General features: G+C 46.5%; 1 protein-coding gene across 4 annotated transcripts in view; it reads left to right on the top strand.

Moving 5' to 3' along the window:
• The window catches only part of PARP6 (poly(ADP-ribose) polymerase family member 6), a 628,157-nt gene that overhangs the window by 272,059 nt on the left and 336,128 nt on the right, over positions 1–19,970 (top strand). The gene's annotated exons all lie outside the window — the stretch shown is intronic.

Here is a 19,970-nt window from a genome sequence, read left to right as displayed (position 1 = left end):
CTTGGGACCCATTTTTCTTTCTGAGGTATCCCCCCTTCCTGAACAAGAAGTTTTCCTTATCTGAATCCTCTGTGGATTATTCTCTTTCAAAGGAGATTATCTTGTTTTCCTTCTCCTCAAAGTGGGGTTTTCTTTGTCCTATTCTACTTACCCTCATTTCTTTGGGTTCTAGCTTCAAGTGGTAAAAAATTCACTTTCAGGCTGAGAGGGTTCCAGGAGTTCTGTTCTGGTAAGAAAGGAAGATTCCTCCCTTGATCCAAGGCCCCATCCTCAAGAACCTTTTGATTGTCTGTACTTTCTTCCAGTCATTTCCTCCCCCACGGCATCAGTTGGGGCATTCTGAGGAACATGGTTGGTCTGAGGGTTTAACTGATCCCTCAGCATGCACCCCATGTCTTCAGCCAATTGTTGGACCTGTTGATCCAGTTGTGTAACTTCTTCCCTGCCTTCAAGGGAATTTTTTAAAAATAAGGGTTTGGAGGTTACCTGTTTGTGAAATCATTTTGGGAGGTGGCGTGTTAATCGTTTCCTGCTGGAAATTCAAAGAGAATTCCCCGGGGAAGTACTTACCTGAGTTGACCCCCCACCCCCTTTGCGCCGGGGGAGTGTGCACATAACCTAGGATCGGCTTTGTACCCTTGTATCAAGGACTTATATAGGGGCAGGGTCAGAGGGGCCATTGTTCTGATACCCTGTTTGACTACCATTCGATTGGGCCTGGGCGGAGGGCCTCCTCTGCCTCTCATTCTTCTTATCAGCTGTAGGAGGATTTTTAGGCCCTCCCGTTTCCAGGTACAAATGAGGGTCATTTTCCCCTCCCCCACCTTTGCAGCGGCAGGTGTGGTAGTTGACATTGTGGTTTTAGGGTTGTTTCTACTGTTGGTTGGTTTCTGTACCTCATAAATCCGGGTAGCTTGCACTATTACCCAATCCATTGTCCTGCATTCATGGAAATCGCAACTTAGTGGGGTAATTATATATTTGGGGAATGGGTGGAAGTGTGTGGTCACAAATTCCCTGCTATTCGGATTCACCCACCTGGAAGTCTGTGCAAAGGCACCTTATAACTCTTGTGCAAACTCCCTAGGTCACCCACATTTTAAGCTATAGGGAGCCGTGCATGCTTCTTGTGGGTTCCTGTGAGTTGAAAAGTGTTCTCAAATGGTCGCCTTATAGGTGGACCATTTATAATGATCCTGGTCCCGCAAAGAAACTGGAGTACTCAATGGAAAACGTTGAACTAATGAATTTGTGTAAAGTTGTAATGGTTTTTAAAGCTGAAAGCACAATAAAAGTTTTTTTCTTTTTAAATGTCCATTTTGCAAACTCAATGCAATTGACATGGTTTTTAATTTCAAATGGTGACATCATTTGTTCGTACAATTCCAAGTGCTCCCACACCAAATATTTAGTATTCTTGTGGTATGGGATCATGAAGCTTTTTATAGCTTTAATTTGTCTAATGTGGTCCTTAACCAAACCTTTTCTATGTTGGATATACTTTACAAAGCTTTGTCAAAGCTCTTTCTGCAAAGTGGGAGGAGACCCTCCCGTGAGGCACAAGGGGTTCCACCAAGGAGAAGCCTTTCCCACCTACAAGGAAAGCACAACAAGTCAACCTGTACTTTGGCGGATTCAGCAAGAGTCCCAATAGGAATAGGAGATCTAAAAGAAATGAAGCGAGGCTGCAGTCTGCTGCTGCAAAGAAGCCTGGACCAACCATTTTCCTATGTAGCGGTAAATGTAGAGACCTTGCAAACATGCGCGAGCCGCCACCAGAGACTTCACCTCCTGAAAGACCTGCAGAGCCATGCACAGCTAGAATAGAATCCCTTTTTTAATGGAAGTGGCCTATTGTCACATTGTACTTGGTCTCAAGATTCTTATTTGTGACTGGTGTTCTGGGGGTACGTGCATCTGCATTGCATAGCAAAGCAAAGGCCAGGTCTTCCATCTGGGACCACATGGATTCGTCCAGTGTCAGGCCATTGATATAATGATAGAAAAAAAGCTTTTGGCCTTAAACAAGGCCTCCTCATCACACTCATTTGTCAACACATACTGATACATGTCCGTGTCCACCTGGTGCAGAGACTAAGCAGCTCAGGTGCCAAGGCAGAAAGTAGGGAAGGTTGTGCCAGGTTGCCCGTCAGAGATGGTACCATGTCAAGAAAGACCAAAGTCATTGCTTTCGGACAAGTTAGTAGTACATTCCTGATCAGCATGTTGAAGTAGTCCTTCGTTCTTTCTGTAGTTATGATCTATTAGGGCATGTTCATCCATCTGTGCCACCTGTGACACTGGTGTCACAAAGACACTCGGAAAAACTCACCTGACACTCCAGTACATTCAGAAACTGTGTTTATTAAAGGATAGTTCCGGGACTTTTTTTTTATTGTCCCTACGGGTCGGCCATGTGTTTGTAAGCATAAATCGGTAGATCGTAGGAAACTTTCCTATGGACCTTACCCGACTTTTCGCCCATTATCGCACTCGAAATCAGCCTCCATTTTGTGATAATCCTATCATTCCGCCGCATCGACCTGGCTCACCTGCCTTTGCGGCACTAAATCAAATCCCCCGCCCCTGAGCCTGACATCAGCAGACGCGTACTGCCCATTTCAAGCACGTCTCGTGTCAACAATCGCTGCGCCTCAGCTATTGACGTGTTGCCATGGAAATGGCAGGACGCCTCTTTCCCCAATAAGTATAAACAGACCGTTTCACAACACACAGCAGCAGATTTTCGATTCCATTCCTCTCTCTGTGTTACTTTGAGTATTCTGTGACTCGTTTCAGTGCTCTGGTCAGCTACCTTCGCCGCTTGTAGCCCGTGTGAACACCTGTACCATCTCTGTAAATTATTTTACTATCTTTACCGCACAATGGCCACAATAATGCCGTATATGTACGAGCCCGAGTACACCGAGGAAGAACTACTGGAAAGTCAAGCACGCGAAAACGATGGGGATTCGGACGGCAGTTGGGAGGACCAGTCAACGGATGAAGAGCCTGGACCATGTCGCATGGACGGCGTCTCCACCTGGTGCACGTGCAATCGGTGCGAGCTAATGCCAACTGAGGAGGAGAACTGCTGCTGCCGTGAAAATTCCGGGTGCTTGGCCTACATTTCGGAAAGCGAGCAAAGTCTGCAGGAAGGCGAGCAAAGTCCGCAATGCATCACCGAGCTGCCAGAGTTCAGGGAAGCCTGCCTCTCACGGACCGTGTTGAGGATGATGATGGTGCTTATGCACGAACTTCGCTGCACTGTTCGTCCGTGTAATCCGAGTAACGAGTAAGTATACTCTGTTTGTGATGTCAGTGATGCCACCACTATTTCATGGTCGTCTCCCACATATAAAATTACATTTACATATCATTCGAACGCATGTAAATTTGTTCCATATAGTGCATTTTCTAGATATAATTTTTTTCTAAGAAAAATGACATGTGTTACCTGAATCGACATTGATAAGAAAGTTTGGTCAGTTTAATACAGTTTGCATCTTTTTTTTTCACAGGTGGTACAGGCTGGTGGCCTATCGTTGCTTCACTTGGTGGCTTCACGGGAGGCTCGGACACCGCGTTCGGAGAGTAATACCTGCCTGTGCGGTACTTGCCATTAGACAACATTTCCCCAGTGACAGTGGACAATACCGCGGATTTTCCCTCGATGTGCTGCAACCTCAACTTTACAATGTGTAATGTTTATTATTTATGTTTAATTAAAATCTAAAATAAAGCCCAACATATATTTTAACAATGGTTTTTTTGATTTTTTAAATGAATCTAGTGTATATTCTCCTGGGAGGGTGAGGTATTTATAAACTCACCCCCCTGCATTCCATGTAGTAGATCCTGCAGCCATCCTCTTACATTCAGTTAGATGGCCTCTCCTTGGTGAGGCCCTGCGGCAAACGGGTCTTGTCTGCACGACCACCGCCCCGATCCACCCCCCGCCCTATCAAAGGCAGTTCGCACCGGGGTGCTTGTGCTGGCAAGTGGAGCTGTCAGGGAGCGATAAAGGCCAAGAGGTGCCAAAGACCATGTACACTTCAAAGTGGTCTATAGAGCATGGGTTGTTGTTCCCATGTCTACCTCCAGACCCCGTGTCTCCTGCCAAGCATCCCCCCTCACGCTGGACGGCCCCCTGCAATCCACATAAGTGTGTCTCCATTCACGAGTCTTCCTGTGTCTTGTCTGCACGACCACCGCCCCGATCCACCCCCCGCCCTATCAAAGGCAGTTCGCACCGGGGTACTTGTGCTGGCAAGTGGAGCTGTCAGGGAGCGATAAAGGCCAAGAGGTGCCAAAGACCATGTACACTTCAAAGTGGTCTATAGAGCATGGGTTGTTGTTCCCATGTCTACCTCCAGACCCCGTGTCTCCTGCCAAGCATCCCCGCTCACGCTGGACGGCCCCCTGCAGACCGCATAATGCCACGACATATACACGTCATTCATTCACAAACACACCCCTGTTTCGAATTCTTTATAACCCACTTCATATTTCTAATGAGAACTTCTTTGCGCTTTGCTAGTCAACCCGTGAAGGTGCTGGTTATCTGCTCTTCGTCTCTGTGAACTTCCGTGACCACTTTGAGCAAACTCGTCAGTTTGCAACCTGTGAACTGCTCCCTGTTCTACGACAAGAAACTACTCTGATCCCTGCATCTAACTGTTTGTTCGTCAAGGTAAGTCCATGTACCATAATCATTTTGCGTCCAATTTTTTAATTTATATCTATTTGCTAGTAGTCATCAAATTGCATCCATGTTTTCTTTTCGTTCACGACAGTACATGCAAGGAACTAGTCACATGTTCTGAGTTTAGTCAAATTACTTTTTCTATTTTTTGAAAGTTATTGAAATACTTATCCGCATGTGAATAACGTGTATAGTTCCAAGAACCAAAACGGACCTTGCATTGAACCTTTTATGTGTCATTTAATGTTTTAACACATTGGTATTCATAGAGAATTGTTGATCTTTACTTTTCAGAACTTTCCATAATGCCTGCCTGTTCCATTGGCGGTTGCCCTTCGAAGACCCATAACAAATCTGAAGGTACTATAATGCATGTTTTCCCTAAGACAATAGATCAGATAAGAGAATGGGTCCGATATTGCGGATATCCAGCCTCTGAGATAGAAAGTAGAGTCCTAGAAGTCTTTGCGGACAAGAGGGGTGATCGATACCGCATCTGCAGCAGGCACTTTAGCCCAGACATGTACTCCACATCATTGCTAATAAGGACGAAAACACCGCGAGCGAGGCGAAAATTGCTCTCAACCGCTATTCCCACTCTATTCGTCCACATCCCTCCACTGGTGAGTCAAGTTTACGTATTTATCTCTCGGCATTGCGGTAGTGTGTAGCATTAGCTAACAATAATTTCCCCATTTATGTATCCACTCAATATGAAGGCTGAAGATTCTCCATCCGTGTCGTTATTGCAGTCATCAGCCACTTCAAGCGCCTATCGGGTAATCTTACTTAGCTATTCTGACACTGACTTGTTTTAGGCATGTAAATCAATAGTTTTAATTGATCGTGTAATTATTTTACCTAATGGTACACCACAGTACTCGTCCTCTAGTCTTTGTTTTCAGTTATAATTATTGTTATCCAAAATAATGCAAGTACTGTCTTTCAGGGAGATGCTGAGGAGTCCAACGCATTGACGACAACCGTAGATGTCACTCAGATGCTCGAGGTACGTTTCCGGACAGTTCCATCGATGGAGATCATCAGATCTTGCATTCTTGTAGCGTGATTGTTACACACAATGTTTCTTTCGTTTTTAGCCATTGGTATGTCCTTCTGTCGTCGCCCTCCTATGTGTCTTCTTTTTTCAATATTGTGTTCATTACTAATGAAAGTCCTATGTTTCAGGGAGTCGATGGAGCATTAGTCCAAGAGGAAGGGGGAGCATGCAGTTACGGGTCGGCGCAACAGCTTGCAGAAGTGTGCACCGCAGTTACAGCGTCCCTTGATGTTCTTATGCATTTCGAGGTATGGATACTGACAGATCAATCATGCGAGATCAAATGACGTGATTACATCCGCTATACTTCCTTCTTTATTAACGCAAGTACTATGTTTCAGGGAGCTGACGGAGCTTCTTCAACAAGAACATCACCCCTAGTAGTTGATGCAGATCTCTGGGTGGTGACACTTCCAACGATGGAGCAAATCGAATCATATTTAGATATCCATTATTTATTTTAGACAACTGATCATTTGTGCAGGTCTATTTAGATGAGCCGTTGACGCCTGCAGAAAGTTTATGTTCTTTTAAACAAAATAGAAAACCATACTAATGCAATTACTGTGTTTCAGGGAGTTGCTGAAGCGTCATCTTCAATAATATCATCAATGGAAGTCTATGCGGAGCCCGAGGTATGGATCTTGACAGTTCAATCTAACTAGATCAACAATGCGTGAACTATTGTCGTTTGAATGTTCTACACAATGCGTTCATTCGTGTTTTGCTATTGAGATGTACGTATGGGTATTGGTCCCCAAGTACATTTTGTGTTTTCAATATTATTATACATACTAATGAAAGTTCTATGTTTCAGCGAGTCGATGGAGCCTCAGTGAGTGATGGATGTGCTTATCATGAAAGTATAGTCGTTGCAGCGCGAGAGGAAGTGGAGACATGCACACACGAGTCGGAGCAACAGCGTCCAGATGTTGAAGTTCGAGGAAAGAAAGTTTCAAAGAAAAGAAAGCAAAAGAAGGTTAGTGTCCTGTTCACTATATTATGTTGTCTTTCACTGTCAATAGTTCAATACTGTAAGTTGTGTTTAAACTGAACATCCCTTTTCTAATCTGTCCTCTAGTTGCGAGTGGGTGTAAGAACTAGATCTACACAGACAGTGAAGCGAACGAGAGATGTTGCTTGTCAAACCTTTTGGCAGGGACTTGAGACTGGAGATGCATCGTGCCAATGGGAAGAATATGAAGTGATTGACAACGGAGCTATACCACCACCAGCCATTGATAGTGAATGTCCTCCTGGTAGTTTGGATGCAGTCGTAGATCAATTCACAGAATCCACACCCGCAAAAAATAAGAGCACGCGAAAGTTGAAGACATTGTTTTTTTCTCCCATCTCCGGACAAGGAACAGATGTTGCAATGGAAGAGAATGAAGTGGACGACAATGAAACACCATCAATATCACTCAGCATAGCGGAAGACGATATCAGAGATTGTACCTTTCATGCGAGTGACATGTCCTCAACGTTACAGGCCGAACCAGCTGGGATGCAGAGTGACAGTATAAGGAAAGAGGCCAAATTCATTGTATTCGATAGCTGTTTGATGGATATTATTATGATGATGAAATGTGGGCATTGGGTTGGTGGGGAAGTATGTGGGGAGCCATTGATTAATGTGACTCGTGCAATTCGAGGCACTAACCTTAAAATACATGCCACCTGTACACAATATCATCCGTTCGCATGGTCTGCACAACCCATGCTGGGGCAACTGCCAGCAGGCAATCTACTTTGTGCAGCGGCCGCACTTTTTAGTGGTTCAAGTTTTAAAAAGTTACAGTATTTCTTTCAGTTTGTGGGAATCCATTTCATTGCGAAAAGTCAGTTCTACAAATACCAAACCGATTATCTATTTCCAGCCATCAGCGAAGCTTGGAGAATGGAAAAAATGTCAATGGAAAGTACATTCGCGGGCAAACGCTTCAGGCTAGCCGGTGATGGACAATGCGACAGTCCAGGATTTTCAGCCAAGTACTGCACCTACCACTTTCAGGACATGGAAAGTAAGAAAATTGTGAGTTCGGTGGTCGTGCAGGTGTCACAAAGTACATCCTCAGTGGCCATGGAGAAAGTTGGCTTTGTAGCATCATTGCAAGAACTACAATCGCGGGGAATGGTGATCGACCTGATAGCCACGGACAGACACGTTTCAATTGCCAAGACAATGAGAGAACAGTACAAAAATATAAATCACCAATTTGACGTTTGGCATCTTGCAAAATCAATCAATAAAAAATTGTCGGCTGCAGGAAAAAAAAAAGATATGCAAGGTATTTCACAGTGGTCCAAGTCAATCAGCAACCATCTTTGGTGGAGCTCAAAAACATGTGAAGGGTCGTTGGAAATTCTACTGGAAAAATGGCGGTCAGTAATGTTGCACTGTAGCAACGTACATCGATGGTCGACAAATGAGCATTTCCACAAATGTGAACATGGCCATTTGTCCACAGAGGAGGCACGGAAGAAGAAGTGGTTGATTCCTTCATCACCCACTCACAAGGCCATTGAAAAGATTGTATTTGATAAAACTATAACAAGAGATTTGAGGGGACTCACGGAATTCTGCCACACAGGAGATTTGGAGGTGTTCCACAATATGTGCCTAAAGTACAGGCCCAAAAGATTGCATTTTGGCATGGAAGGCATGATAAATCGGACTCTTCTAGCGGTCTTGGCACATAACCATAATGTTGGCCGTCAACAAAGTAGGACGACCGGAACTTTAGGGACGCTTCGCTACAATAAGGCCTTCACTAAAAGAAGTAAACAATGGGTGATCAAACCAGTGTTTGAGGATATGCAATATGAGTTTATTGAGAGACTTATCGTAGATGTCCTCGATAGGCACATACATGGAGTGGTGAACGAACCTATGCAGGGGACAACTGCATTGCCACCCAACATTGCCTCTGTTCCATGTCCACCTAAAGCAGAGCTCATTGAGAAATACACATCACGGTTTAAATGATTGTAATTCGATTGTCTGTTCTCTCGAGTCTCCTCATGTTGCAGGCCCATTGCAATTAAACCAAACAGTAATATAAATCATTTTTACAAAAATTATAGAATGTTTCCGTATTACAAACACATGGCCGACCCATAGGGACAATAAAAAAAAAGGCACGCAGACAAGATGCCCTTACACTAACTGGAGCTAACTAGAAATGTGTGCTCGCTCAAAGTGAAGGTCAGCTGCTTTGATGTTTTGCTCGGGTGGCGGAACGGCCCACGACCCAATATAAGGTTCTATTGTGATTTGACCTTGACAGGCCGGGACCATCCTGAAAGACTAAGAAAAGATAATGAATAAAATTTCAGAAACGAAACGATGAGCCACGTTCATTAGAAGAAGTAACGTCGGCAAAGAAGGAGTGGTGTTTCGGGTCTGCCCTACACAGAGACACAATGGAAAATGCAAATATAATGTAAGTAACTTTTGATGAGTTTATACCGCAATTTCATTACTATACAGTGGCTTTAAAGACGGGTTCAGTTGTACTTGTTCGTTCTATGTGGCATAGTGTTTTCTACCGCGCACTATCTGGAGGAGAAACATCTGCTTTTACTGAAGCACCTCAAAACCTTCCTCTTTGCTTCTGCTTTCTCTCTCCCTCTCCCCTGCTACAACTGGTCCACTGTCTGCGACCTCGGTCCTGGGCCCTTCCACTCTCCACCTGCACTGCCTCCCTGTCAACCCCTGCACTGGGGGACTGTCTCAGTATCCTACAGCCCCCCCTTCCCAGCACTTGTTCTGCACTTACCTTGCACTTGCCACCAGCTGGCCCTATTTATTTATTATTTTATGCTACTTACCTTGTACTCCACTCCCCCCCCCCCATGCCTCGCCACGCCTTTAAACACTTGTGTACACCCAGTAGCGCTGTCCTCGCTATGAAATGAATAATTTTAATAAGAATCTGATGGTGAGACTAATTTCATTTTTTATGTTTTTAGGTACATCATTCACTACTGTCTGTGTCACGAGTACCAGACACCGGCGGACGGCTTCTACAGCCGCCAGTTGCTTCTCCGCGTGAACAACGTTACCACCCTGACCATTTTATGGGACGATCGCCAAGTACAAGTATGCCCTTACGCGGTACTAACGGTTAGATGCAACATACCTACCGTTGTGGTGGCCTAGTGCCTCGTTGTTGGAACAGCCATGCGATTATCAGTGCGACCGAAGAGCTTATTTTTATCGTAAACCAACACCCTGTGTACTGCACACGAACATCGCTTCCCTCAAGACGAACTAATTTGGATCGAGAGCAAAGAAAAATGCAAATCGCTGAATATTCTCTAAACATTTGATGTCCAATAAACGTACTTTGCCAAATGTACAATCTTGCCGTTTGCTTTTAAACCACGGTTTCACATTCCGAATTGTGGTGCTGTATTGTGAGATGCTCTAAGACCCTGTGTACAGCAAAGGACCATCGCGTTCCTCAATACGAACTTTTTGGAACATGAGCAAATAAAAATGCAAATCGCTGAATATTCTCTAAACATTTGATGTCAAATAAATGTACTTTACCACATTTACAATCTTGCGGTTTGATTTCAAAGTACAGTTTCATATTCCGAATTGTGGTGCGCTGTATTGTGAGCTGATCTGTGTTGATTTCCGGGGTCTGTGTGGAGTCGCGTAGAAGACGCCTGGGCGCGTTTGCCTACGCAGCTCAGTCACGTCACGGATAGAGGCGGGGAATATGAATGTTTTGATAAAGTCTGTTTCAGGGGCGGGGGATTTGATTTAGTGCCGCAAAGGCAGGTGAGCCAGGTCGATGCGGCGGAATGATAGGATTATCACAAAATGGAGGCTGATTTCGAGTGCGATAATGGGCGAAAAGTCGGGTAAGGTCCATAGGAAAGTTTCCTACGATCTACCGATTTATGCTTACAAACACATGGCCGACCCGTAGGGACAATAAAAAAAAAGTCCCGGAACTATCCTTTAAGGGGTTGTATAAGGGTTCAACCAACTGATAAAGGAATGACCTCTCGAACGTAGCGTTCTCTCTGTGTTTCCTAAGTCCCCCCTCAACGTCGACTTTCCAAGTATCTGAGCTTTCTTATCATGGTAGAGTAGTCTTTAACAGTCTTTCCCTGGTTGTCCCCTCCTGGGTTGGGGTAATTGGTCATTATCAGTTGTTGGGAGTTACTTATGGACCCTGAACAAAAGGTGTCTTTGTGGCAATAGGTACCATGCCTCTCCATCCAAGTCTCTACTAATCCTCTCCGGGCAGTCCTCTCGGAAAGATATTCTCAACTTCAGATTAGACTATGTACAATTTTGGGCAACACAAAGGAGTCAGAATGGCAAAAGGGAGTCTTCTCAAATCAAGAATTATCTTTAAAAAAGTCTCTCTGGGTCTCTCACCGGCATCACTCAGTTTCTTGTCTCAGCTTGTTCTGGGAATTATGTTTCGGTGGGTGCTTGGCTCTACCAGGTATCCACTGCTTCGTTTACATCGTCAAGACTTTTTCAGATGCTCTTGTTTTAGAGTCAGGCTTTGGCTGAGAAGGCTTCCGAGCATCTTCAGGAATTAAGTCAGGGTAGGAAGGTTTCTAGGATCTTGGTCGCCTCTTGGTTCATCTCCCTCCTGGGAGTTCTGAAACTACCATCCAACCCCATCTTACTACCCTCCTCACCAACATGCTGTTAGCTCGAAACCTTCAGGCCCCTCATTGCTTCCAGTGTCTTGCCCTCCAGCTGGCTGTTGTCTACCTCGTCATGACTCCTTCACGGCCTGTGTTTGTGCACTGCAACACCCACCTCAGAGGACACATCACATCCCTCATTGCCAACAGTACAGGAATTGACTGAAAAAGGAAATCATCCATTAGACCGAGCCACTCCCCCTGCCGGTTCTGAAGGGGCACAAACAAACACCAATGGAGGACCCCCAAGGGTCTCAGCGTAGGGGCCTAAATGTTAAAGGAAAAGGAGCTGGCACAGGTATCAAAAGGGCAGCTGAGTTTGTGAGCCTGAAGTTATGTCCAGATGTATTCACCTGGGCCAGGCAACCGACCAGCTGACACCCCTTAAAGGGGCTCAGAGCACTATGGAGTTTACAACCTCCAAAATGATCTCAGGATTGTTCCCATTGATGTGGCAGGTTAGAGCATGTTTCTGTGTCATGGTTGGATGGTGTAGCAGCTAGGAAGGACTTGGGGAGACTTTGGAGTGGTTACAGAGAGCGGAGATATGGTGCTGGTGTGAGAAATTGGTACCAATTGGGTGCGAATGATATAGTGCTTGGAGGTAATTTTGGAATAAGAGTAGGAGACGGGTTGAATGTAAGTGGGAGTGTATTTGAAGGTAGTTTTGGAATGAGAAGAGTAATAAGACCGATAGTTATAGGGAGAGGAAGGGGAAGGACAATAAAGGCATGGTAGTGTTGGGAGGAGTGAGATATGGAGGAAAGCAGATAGGATTAGAAGGGAGCTGGCGAGTGGTGACAGGAGACAGGGTAAAGAGAGATAAAAACAGAAAACAGATTGTGGTGAGAATGGAGAAACTAGGAAAGATCAGTTGGATGGTGGTGACAGGGGAAGGGGGAGTGAGCAGTAAGACCAGGGTATGGCGTGTGGAGAGACAGAGACAGTGAGGAGGGTGGAGAAAGGCGAGTGAGAAGAAGGTTATGATATGGCCATGAGGAGGAAAAGGGCACCAGAATAAACAGACTACCCTGCTTGGTTTCATAGGAAATCTGTGAGGGAGTTAGATACTTAAGGCTACAGCCTGAAGGCCTCCCTAAGACGGGAAAAGATTAGACAGTACCCTGCAGTGGTCGAAGTGAGCAGGAGTGGTTGGGAGCGGTGCTCCTCTACTTTTTTAAATTAGGTTTTACTGTTCCTATACTTTTATTTTAAAAGGAAACCGTTCTGGAATGGTTTAGTTCTAAAATAAAAGTGTAGGAAGCAGTTGAACTTGCACTCTTGCACTGCACTGAGCAGTCTCTTATACAGCAGGTGCATTTGTTTGCGGGATTGCATTGTGCATGGAAGGGGGCCTGGCGATGGGGTTTGTGGGCAGCGGGGCAGGCCAGCAGGGAACATAGTTCCACTACTTCTTTTCATACACTTCGAACACTGGTACCCCGGCTGTAGTGAACCAATCTTTTTATCTATGTGAAGCCGCTTTGCAATAACGAGCCTGGGCTATGAAGGTGGGAGCCTCCCTTATGGGTAAGAGAATGTGTGCAGGGACCATCCCTAGACTGGGTACCCCAATTGTTTTGTGCACATATTTCTTCAACTTTTGACGACATGTGATCACAAATTTCAACATCAACATATTTGAACATTTAGGACCTCATTATGAGCATGGCGGTCTGGGAAGCACGGTACCGGTAAGCATGCCGGTACCGTACTTCCCGGACTGCCATACTGCAGGCTCCGCTCGCGGGAACCGTTTCACCCACCAGATTTTTCCTGGCAGGTGTAACGGCACCCGCAAGCAGAGCACGTCGGATGCACCGGCACATGCAGAGTTGTACCGGTGCATCCGACGTCCCCATCCCCATCCCCATTCAGCCCATTTGGGCAGAATGGGGATGAGGAGGCCCTTGATTCCGGCACCCGAAAATGGGCAAGTATGGGTCCGCCTAACTCGGCATGACCCGGATCTTGCCCATTCACAGGTGCCGGAAAAAATGCAACTCCGGCGGCATCCGTGCTGTTTTTAACGGCATGGCTACCACCAGTTGTAATGAGGTTCTTAATCTGAGAAGAAGCGTATCTCATGTAAACTTTCACTAGAACTTTGATGAAGCCCCTGGTTGAGCAGGTTTCGCTCATTATTTTCTCAAAGAGAGTGAGGTTCCTCTGGAGTTTCTCCTTCCATTTTGGTGTCAAGAGTACACCTTTCAGTTGCAGGAACATAAACACCCCCAGTGAGCGAATTTGTAGGCCTGCTTCCAAGTCTTGAATAGATAGGCATCTGTTGGGCTTTATGATTTGACCCACTCTTTCCAGGCCTGCTTCATACCATTTTTGATAGCAGTTTGGTTCTTGGATTTCGTTCCTGATGGGGGGGGGGGCACACACAGCTCATGGAGGAAGGCCATGTTGTGAGACCTTTCATTTCTCCTTTACTCCACCATATTTTCAGGAGTGGACCCAGTGCAAAGTGGTTGATTTCGCTGGTGGGGAATGCATTTTTGGGGGCCCACAGCCTTTCTCCGAACGTCACCGGTCGTAGTAGATTGTTCTCGATAGCCACCCATTGCTTCTGCATGTCTCCTCTCGGGTGTGGCCCATTGTGTGAAATTGGGTCGCTCGAAAGTATGTATAAGGGTCCGGGAGCCCTGTCCCTCCCTCCTCCTTTGGTTGGATAAGGGTGCTGTAGGCGATGCACTGTTTTTTTCCTCTGCCATAGAAATTTTACAAACATGGCCTTTATTTCTGCGAAGTGATTTTGGTGGATGGCAATTGAGAGCATCTGATATTAGTACTGAATTTTGGGCAGTACTACATTTTAATGGCGTTTAGGCGGCCCAGCCACTACATTGTGAGTTTGCTCCATCTTTTGAGGTCTTTTGTTATTTCAAGTAGCAGCGGGGGAGATTTGCTTAGTATAGGTCTACTGTTTTTTTTGTCATTTTGATCCCAAGGTACTTTAAGTGCTGGTGTGTGGTGGTTATTACACCTGTGATCGTGTCTACCATGTCTGGTTGAGTTGGTGACTTGTATGGGAAGAGCGTGGACTTTTCCACGTTGATTTTCAATCCTGTCCATTTCCCAAATTCGTTTATAGTTCGTAACACTATTAGTATTGCTGTGTTGGAGTCCGTTAGATAGAGTAGTATGTCGTCGGCAAACATAGCCAGTTTGTACTCTGTGTCACCAACCGCATTCCCCTTTATTGCACAGTCTTTTCTGATTCCATTGCCAAGGGGCTCGATGGACAGGGCAGAGAGGAGAGGGGAGAGGGGCACCCCTGTCTGGTTCCCCTGGTTATGACAAATTCTTCTGAAAGATTGCTATTTACAGCCACTCTGCCCTTTGGATTTTTGTAGATTGCTTGTATCCCCCTTATGAATCGTTCACCGAAGCCCATATTTCTCAGCATGGCCCAGAGAAACCCCCTATCGACCCGGTCGAACACCTTATCCAAGTCCATACTAAGGAGAGCATAGTCTCTGTCCATTCCTTTGGAGTGTTCCATGACATCTGAAGTCTTCTGCATAGCGTCTGCACCTTGTCTTCCTTTTATGAAACCCACCTGGTCTGGGTGGATCAGACGAGGCATTAGGTCTTCCATGCGAGTGGCCAGGAATCTCGCGTAAACCTTGGCATCCGTATTTAGTACAGAAATCGGACGGTAGGATTTGCAAGATATGGGATCTTTTTCTGCCTTGGGGATTACCAAAACTTGTGCCACAGAGAAGGATGGGGGAGCTGTGGGAAGACGGTCTCGGCAAAGTGCCCGTAGAAGCCCATGGTGTACCATCCTCTCTGGGGGTTCCTCCGGGTGGGAGCCTTCTTATTTCCGCTTTCACTTCGTCTGAGGATATGGAGGAGTCCATGAGTAATTGCTCAGAGCTAGTTAGATGGGTTAGTCCTGCCCTCTCGATGTATTCCTCCATCTCCCTCTTTGCCTTGTCTCCCTCTGGGATGTACAAGCTTGTGTAGTAGCTGGCAAATTGGTTGGCTATGTCCTTTGGTGATCGTGCCCAGCCACCATCCTCTGTTTTTATCTTTTCCACCCATCTCTCTGCTCTTTGGGCTCTTAGTCTTGTGGCTAGCATTTTGTCGGCCTTATTGCACTTTTCATAAAATTTCTGTTTTAATAGAGTTAATTTCCTAAGAACGTCCCCCTTTCCCAGTGCTTTCAGCTCTTCCCTTTTCTGTTTAAGAGTCTTTAGATGTTCGCTTCAGTAAGACTCCAGGGTATGCATTTTGCCTTCCAGAGTTGAGATTTATTTTCCCAGCTTCTCTTCCTGCAACTTCCTTTCTCTCTTTCGCTTGGCTCCTTGCCTCATCAGGTTACCCCTCCAGACTGCTTTTCCGGCTTCCCAGACTATTGTAATTCCCACCTCTCCATTGTCATTAATCTGTAAGTATTCTTGTATTGCCTTTTCAAGTTCTCGCGAGTAGAGTTTATCCTTCCACAAGAATTTATTGCAACACCATTTGGCATCTCGCCGGTTAAGCCCTTCCACATCCAGCATTGCTGTGACCATGTCGTGGTCTGACCAGCCTATGGGGTGAATATCACTATGCCTAATTCTGGAGCTGGTGTCTCTATTGACCAACAAATAATCAATTCTGGTGAACGTTTCATGGACACTAGATCTAAAAGTGTATCACTTCTTTCCTGGGTTGGCTGTCCTCCAGACATCCACCAGGCCCGCATCAGCGAGGGTGGTCCGGAATTTGCTCCCTTCCTCCCTCGAGGTGTCCCAGGTCAGTACCCTTGTAGTTTGTCTGTCCATCTGGGGGTCTGCACACGTGTTAATGTCTCCCCCAATCAATATGGGACCTTTGCTATTTGCTGTTATTGTGGAGAGGGCCCTCTCGTTAAACGCCCCTTGTCCTTGATTGGGTGTGTACACCCCCGCAAAGGTGATTTGTGTGTTGTCCCATTCTCCCCGAACCACCCGGAGCCTGCCTCCCATTAACGCCTGTACCACTGGGCTTGCGAGTCTGATTCTCTTAGTCCCCATTTCTTATAGTCTGATGAGGCCCAGTATGTTTGAACAATCCCTTTTCCTCTCAGTGGTTTCTCTTCCCCTGCTTTGAGCCTAGTTTCTTGGATAAAAAGCATGTCTAGGTCAGCTCCATCAAATTCCCTTGTCACTAGGGTTCTCTTAGTAGGTGAATTAAGCCCCTTAACATTGAGTGTGGCCATCATCCGCAGGGTTGCTTTCCCTGGCCCTGTTTTATTTAGCACTGCCATCAAGATGGCGGGTCCCATTTGCTTCGCAAGTTCCGTCCCTATTTGCCCCTTTCTTTTAAGTGATAGCTTGTTCCCAATGACTCTTGCTTTCCAGTACCCGTCTGTGATTCCCTCTCCCCCAGGCGCCCCTTGAACTGATAACGAAACTAAACCCACTAACTGGACCACGGCCATTATGCGTGTCCTAGGCCCTTGGGCTATGGACGCTCACCTAGAATTGAGGGCCACTAGGTTTGAAACTCGTCTCTCATGGGGGAGTTCCTTTATTAATCCCGGTCCTTGCTACTTGTGTGTGTTCCTGGTGCTTGTCATCCCCGGCCCCCCTATTAGCTTATCATGGCGGTTTTGTGGGTGACGCTGGACTCAGTTTGGGGTATTTCCTCCCTGCCTTGGTTTTCTTTCGCCATTGGGGGGGTCCCTCTGTCGTTTGAACCTTGGGTTCTTGAGCCCCACTGGGTCTGGTGGGGGCTCTGTCCTCAATTAGATCTGTTTAAGCACTTGTCTAGCTTCCTCAGGAGTGATGATTCTATATTCCTCTCCTTTGAATTCAAAGGTTAAGTCAAAGGGGTACGCCCAACTATATCAGATAGCTTTCTCTGTCAGCCATGCTGTGAGTGGCCTGAATGCTCTCCTTCTGCCCAGTGTGAAGTTTGATAAGTCTTGAAATATCTTGATCTTGGAGTCGTGAAAGTCAAGGTCTTGTGCCTGCTTGGCTTTGAGGAGGATCTCCGATTTCTCTTTGTAACTAAGAAACTTCACTACTATTGAGCGAGGTCCTTCTGCAAATGCTCGTCCTGCTCTCTGGGCCCCTTCGATGTGCACATTTTTGAAACCTTCAGCTGCAAATAATTGGTTTATTATTTCCTGGACCTTTCTCTCGACGTGGGCTGGTGTTTCTCCATCTTTCTCTTCTAAGCCCAGTATTCTTACGTTAGACCTTCTTTCTCTATTTTCCATATCATTCATTTTGAGCATGAGTTCTTCCTCTCTCAATTCTAGGTCTGTCATTCTTGCATTTAACTTAATCTCTATTAGGCCCATGTTAACCTGATTGTGCTCTAAGTTCTCCACTTTACCTATGATGTGTTCCACTTTTCCTCTTATTTCCGAGATGGATGTCTGAATGTCCGACCGTAGGGCTCGGATTTCTGCCATAATCCCTGCAATGTCTTCTTTGTGGATGCACTACTCATCTTGGTGGTCTTTGTTTCTGAGGTCTTCTCTCTTCTATACTGTTAGAGTCTGTCTAGGCTTCTTGTAGGTGAGGGCCTTGCTACTTTTCTTCCGCCCCCTCTGAGGGCTTGCGGCGGCAGCATCGGGGGCTTCCCCTAGCACCTCTATTCTGTATTCCAGGATTGTTCCTGTCTCGTTTTGTTTTGGTGGATTTGGCCCCACCCCACAAAGGTTCTGCACACTCTTTTATAACTGGAGGCGCCTGGAGGGTATCCCTTGTAAGACTTACCAAGTGTCTCTTGTACACGGGTCTGTGACCTATCTTCCTCCCTGGTTATCGGACTGCTTGGAGCTCTTTGGAAGGGCTCCTCTCGGGGCCATTCACTTACGTGGGTCTTTCTCCAATTCTCAGCAATTTGGTGCGGGACTGGCTGGCAGCCGTTTCTTTTCATTTATTTGACGCTATCTCTCACCTTTGTATGAATACGCCCTTGCCCCGTGCCTTCTGTGGGCTTCACTGTGCCATATGGGCCGGGGTAAGAGCTGGCCCCCACTAAGGTCACGCAGGAGCTATGGTTTTCCCCCTCGCGGACAGTCCTTCATACTTTGCAGGGGGAGGAGGGGAAACAGCTTTCACCTTTGCTCCTGTCTGTGCTGCAACCGTCTCCCCCTTCTTCCTCTGTCATTCCGTGGTGCAGCCTTTATGTTGGTGGTCCGGATCTCATTCCTACTCATGGCGGGGTCACTGATGAGCGCGGGCGGAACCGCTGGGGGCTGTCGGGTGCCCGTTCGGGTCCTGTTTCCTTACTCCGCAGCTTGCTCAGTGCAACCTGACTCATTTTTTTCAGTATTCCCCTGTGAGCGAGCTCAGTTCAGTTGAGGGAGCTGGCTGCACGTCTTCGTGCGCTCGCTGCCCCACAGTGGAGCAATTGTCTTTTTAGAGGCGGATCACAACAGGGTTTTTAGCTGACCTTGTGGCAGGGTGCTGTTGAGTCCAGCCAGGGTGTGTGTCTTTGATTTTGGTGTGCCGTCTATCCGGCTGCCCGCCTTCACGATCCTACGCAACTCCTCCGGACTGTTCTTCCCTGGGGTTATATTCCTTCTCGCAGGGTCCCTGTGCCGGGCCTCCGTTTCGGGACACATCACAGTTCTTGCCGTTCTTGTCAGGGATCGGAACGGGCCGTGGGGGTGGAGCCGCACAGCAGTGGGTTCTCTCCTGCCATCTTCCTCCTTAATCCGGACCCCACGTTGTGCAGCCTGCCTCCTCTCCACTCACTCTTTGCGGGCGTTCAGGTTCAGTTGGGTCTGCCGAGGATGCGTCCTTGGAAGCTGGCGTTTCTGTGAGGGAAGCCTGCTTAAGTCGGATCTGGGTCTTCAGCGAGGCTCTTTGCTGCTCCGGGCCTTCTTTATCATTTTGGTGCTGAGTCTCTCAGCCGCAGTGTTCGGAGCTCAGTGGGGGAGGGGCTCTTCTTTCTTTTCTCTCTGTGATTTCTCAGTAATTTCTCTCCCTCGCCAAACGTTTGTGGTATCTCCAGGTGCTCCTGTGTGTCAGCACTTCAGTTCTATATTTTTTGTCGGGTTTTGGACCGGGATTATCTCTGTCGTCCCCGTTGAGGCGGGAGCCGAGGTTCAGGCGACCGTTCGCTTCTGCGCCCACTAGTTGTCTCCTTTGTGTACATCTTTTAAGAATAAAACTTTAAACCTGTTTGTTTTAATCTTATGACTCATTGAGCACTGTCACAGGGTGCACCGTGAATGAGCTAGTGTGCATGTTATGTGGCTGGCTTGTGAATGTGATTGTATGCAAGTTGTATAGGTTTTTGCATGAATGTGTATGCAGGCATCTGACGGGGGCTCATTGGTGCAGGCAGAATGCACTTTTTGTCTGACAGTGTAATGATTTTTCTTACTGTTATTATACTGACATAGTCAACTTGATGAATGTTATTAACATACTGGTGTTATATCCCATACTGGCCTACATTGGTGTAGCTACTACAGACATGTTTTCTGACATTGACATGGCATTTTTTTACTGGAATTTTTGGAAATGTGAGAAACCAGAAGGTGTCTCACCCACTAGTCACGGGGATCTGTCATCC

This window comes from Ambystoma mexicanum, chromosome 11 (assembly GCF_040938575.1).
Source record: "Ambystoma mexicanum isolate Mex_15411 chromosome 11, UKY_AmexF1_1, whole genome shotgun sequence".
NCBI classification, from domain to species: Eukaryota; Metazoa; Chordata; class Amphibia; order Caudata; family Ambystomatidae; genus Ambystoma; species Ambystoma mexicanum.
The sequence above is the reverse complement of the archived record's forward strand: the minus strand, read 5'-3'. Positions and strand labels throughout refer to the sequence as shown.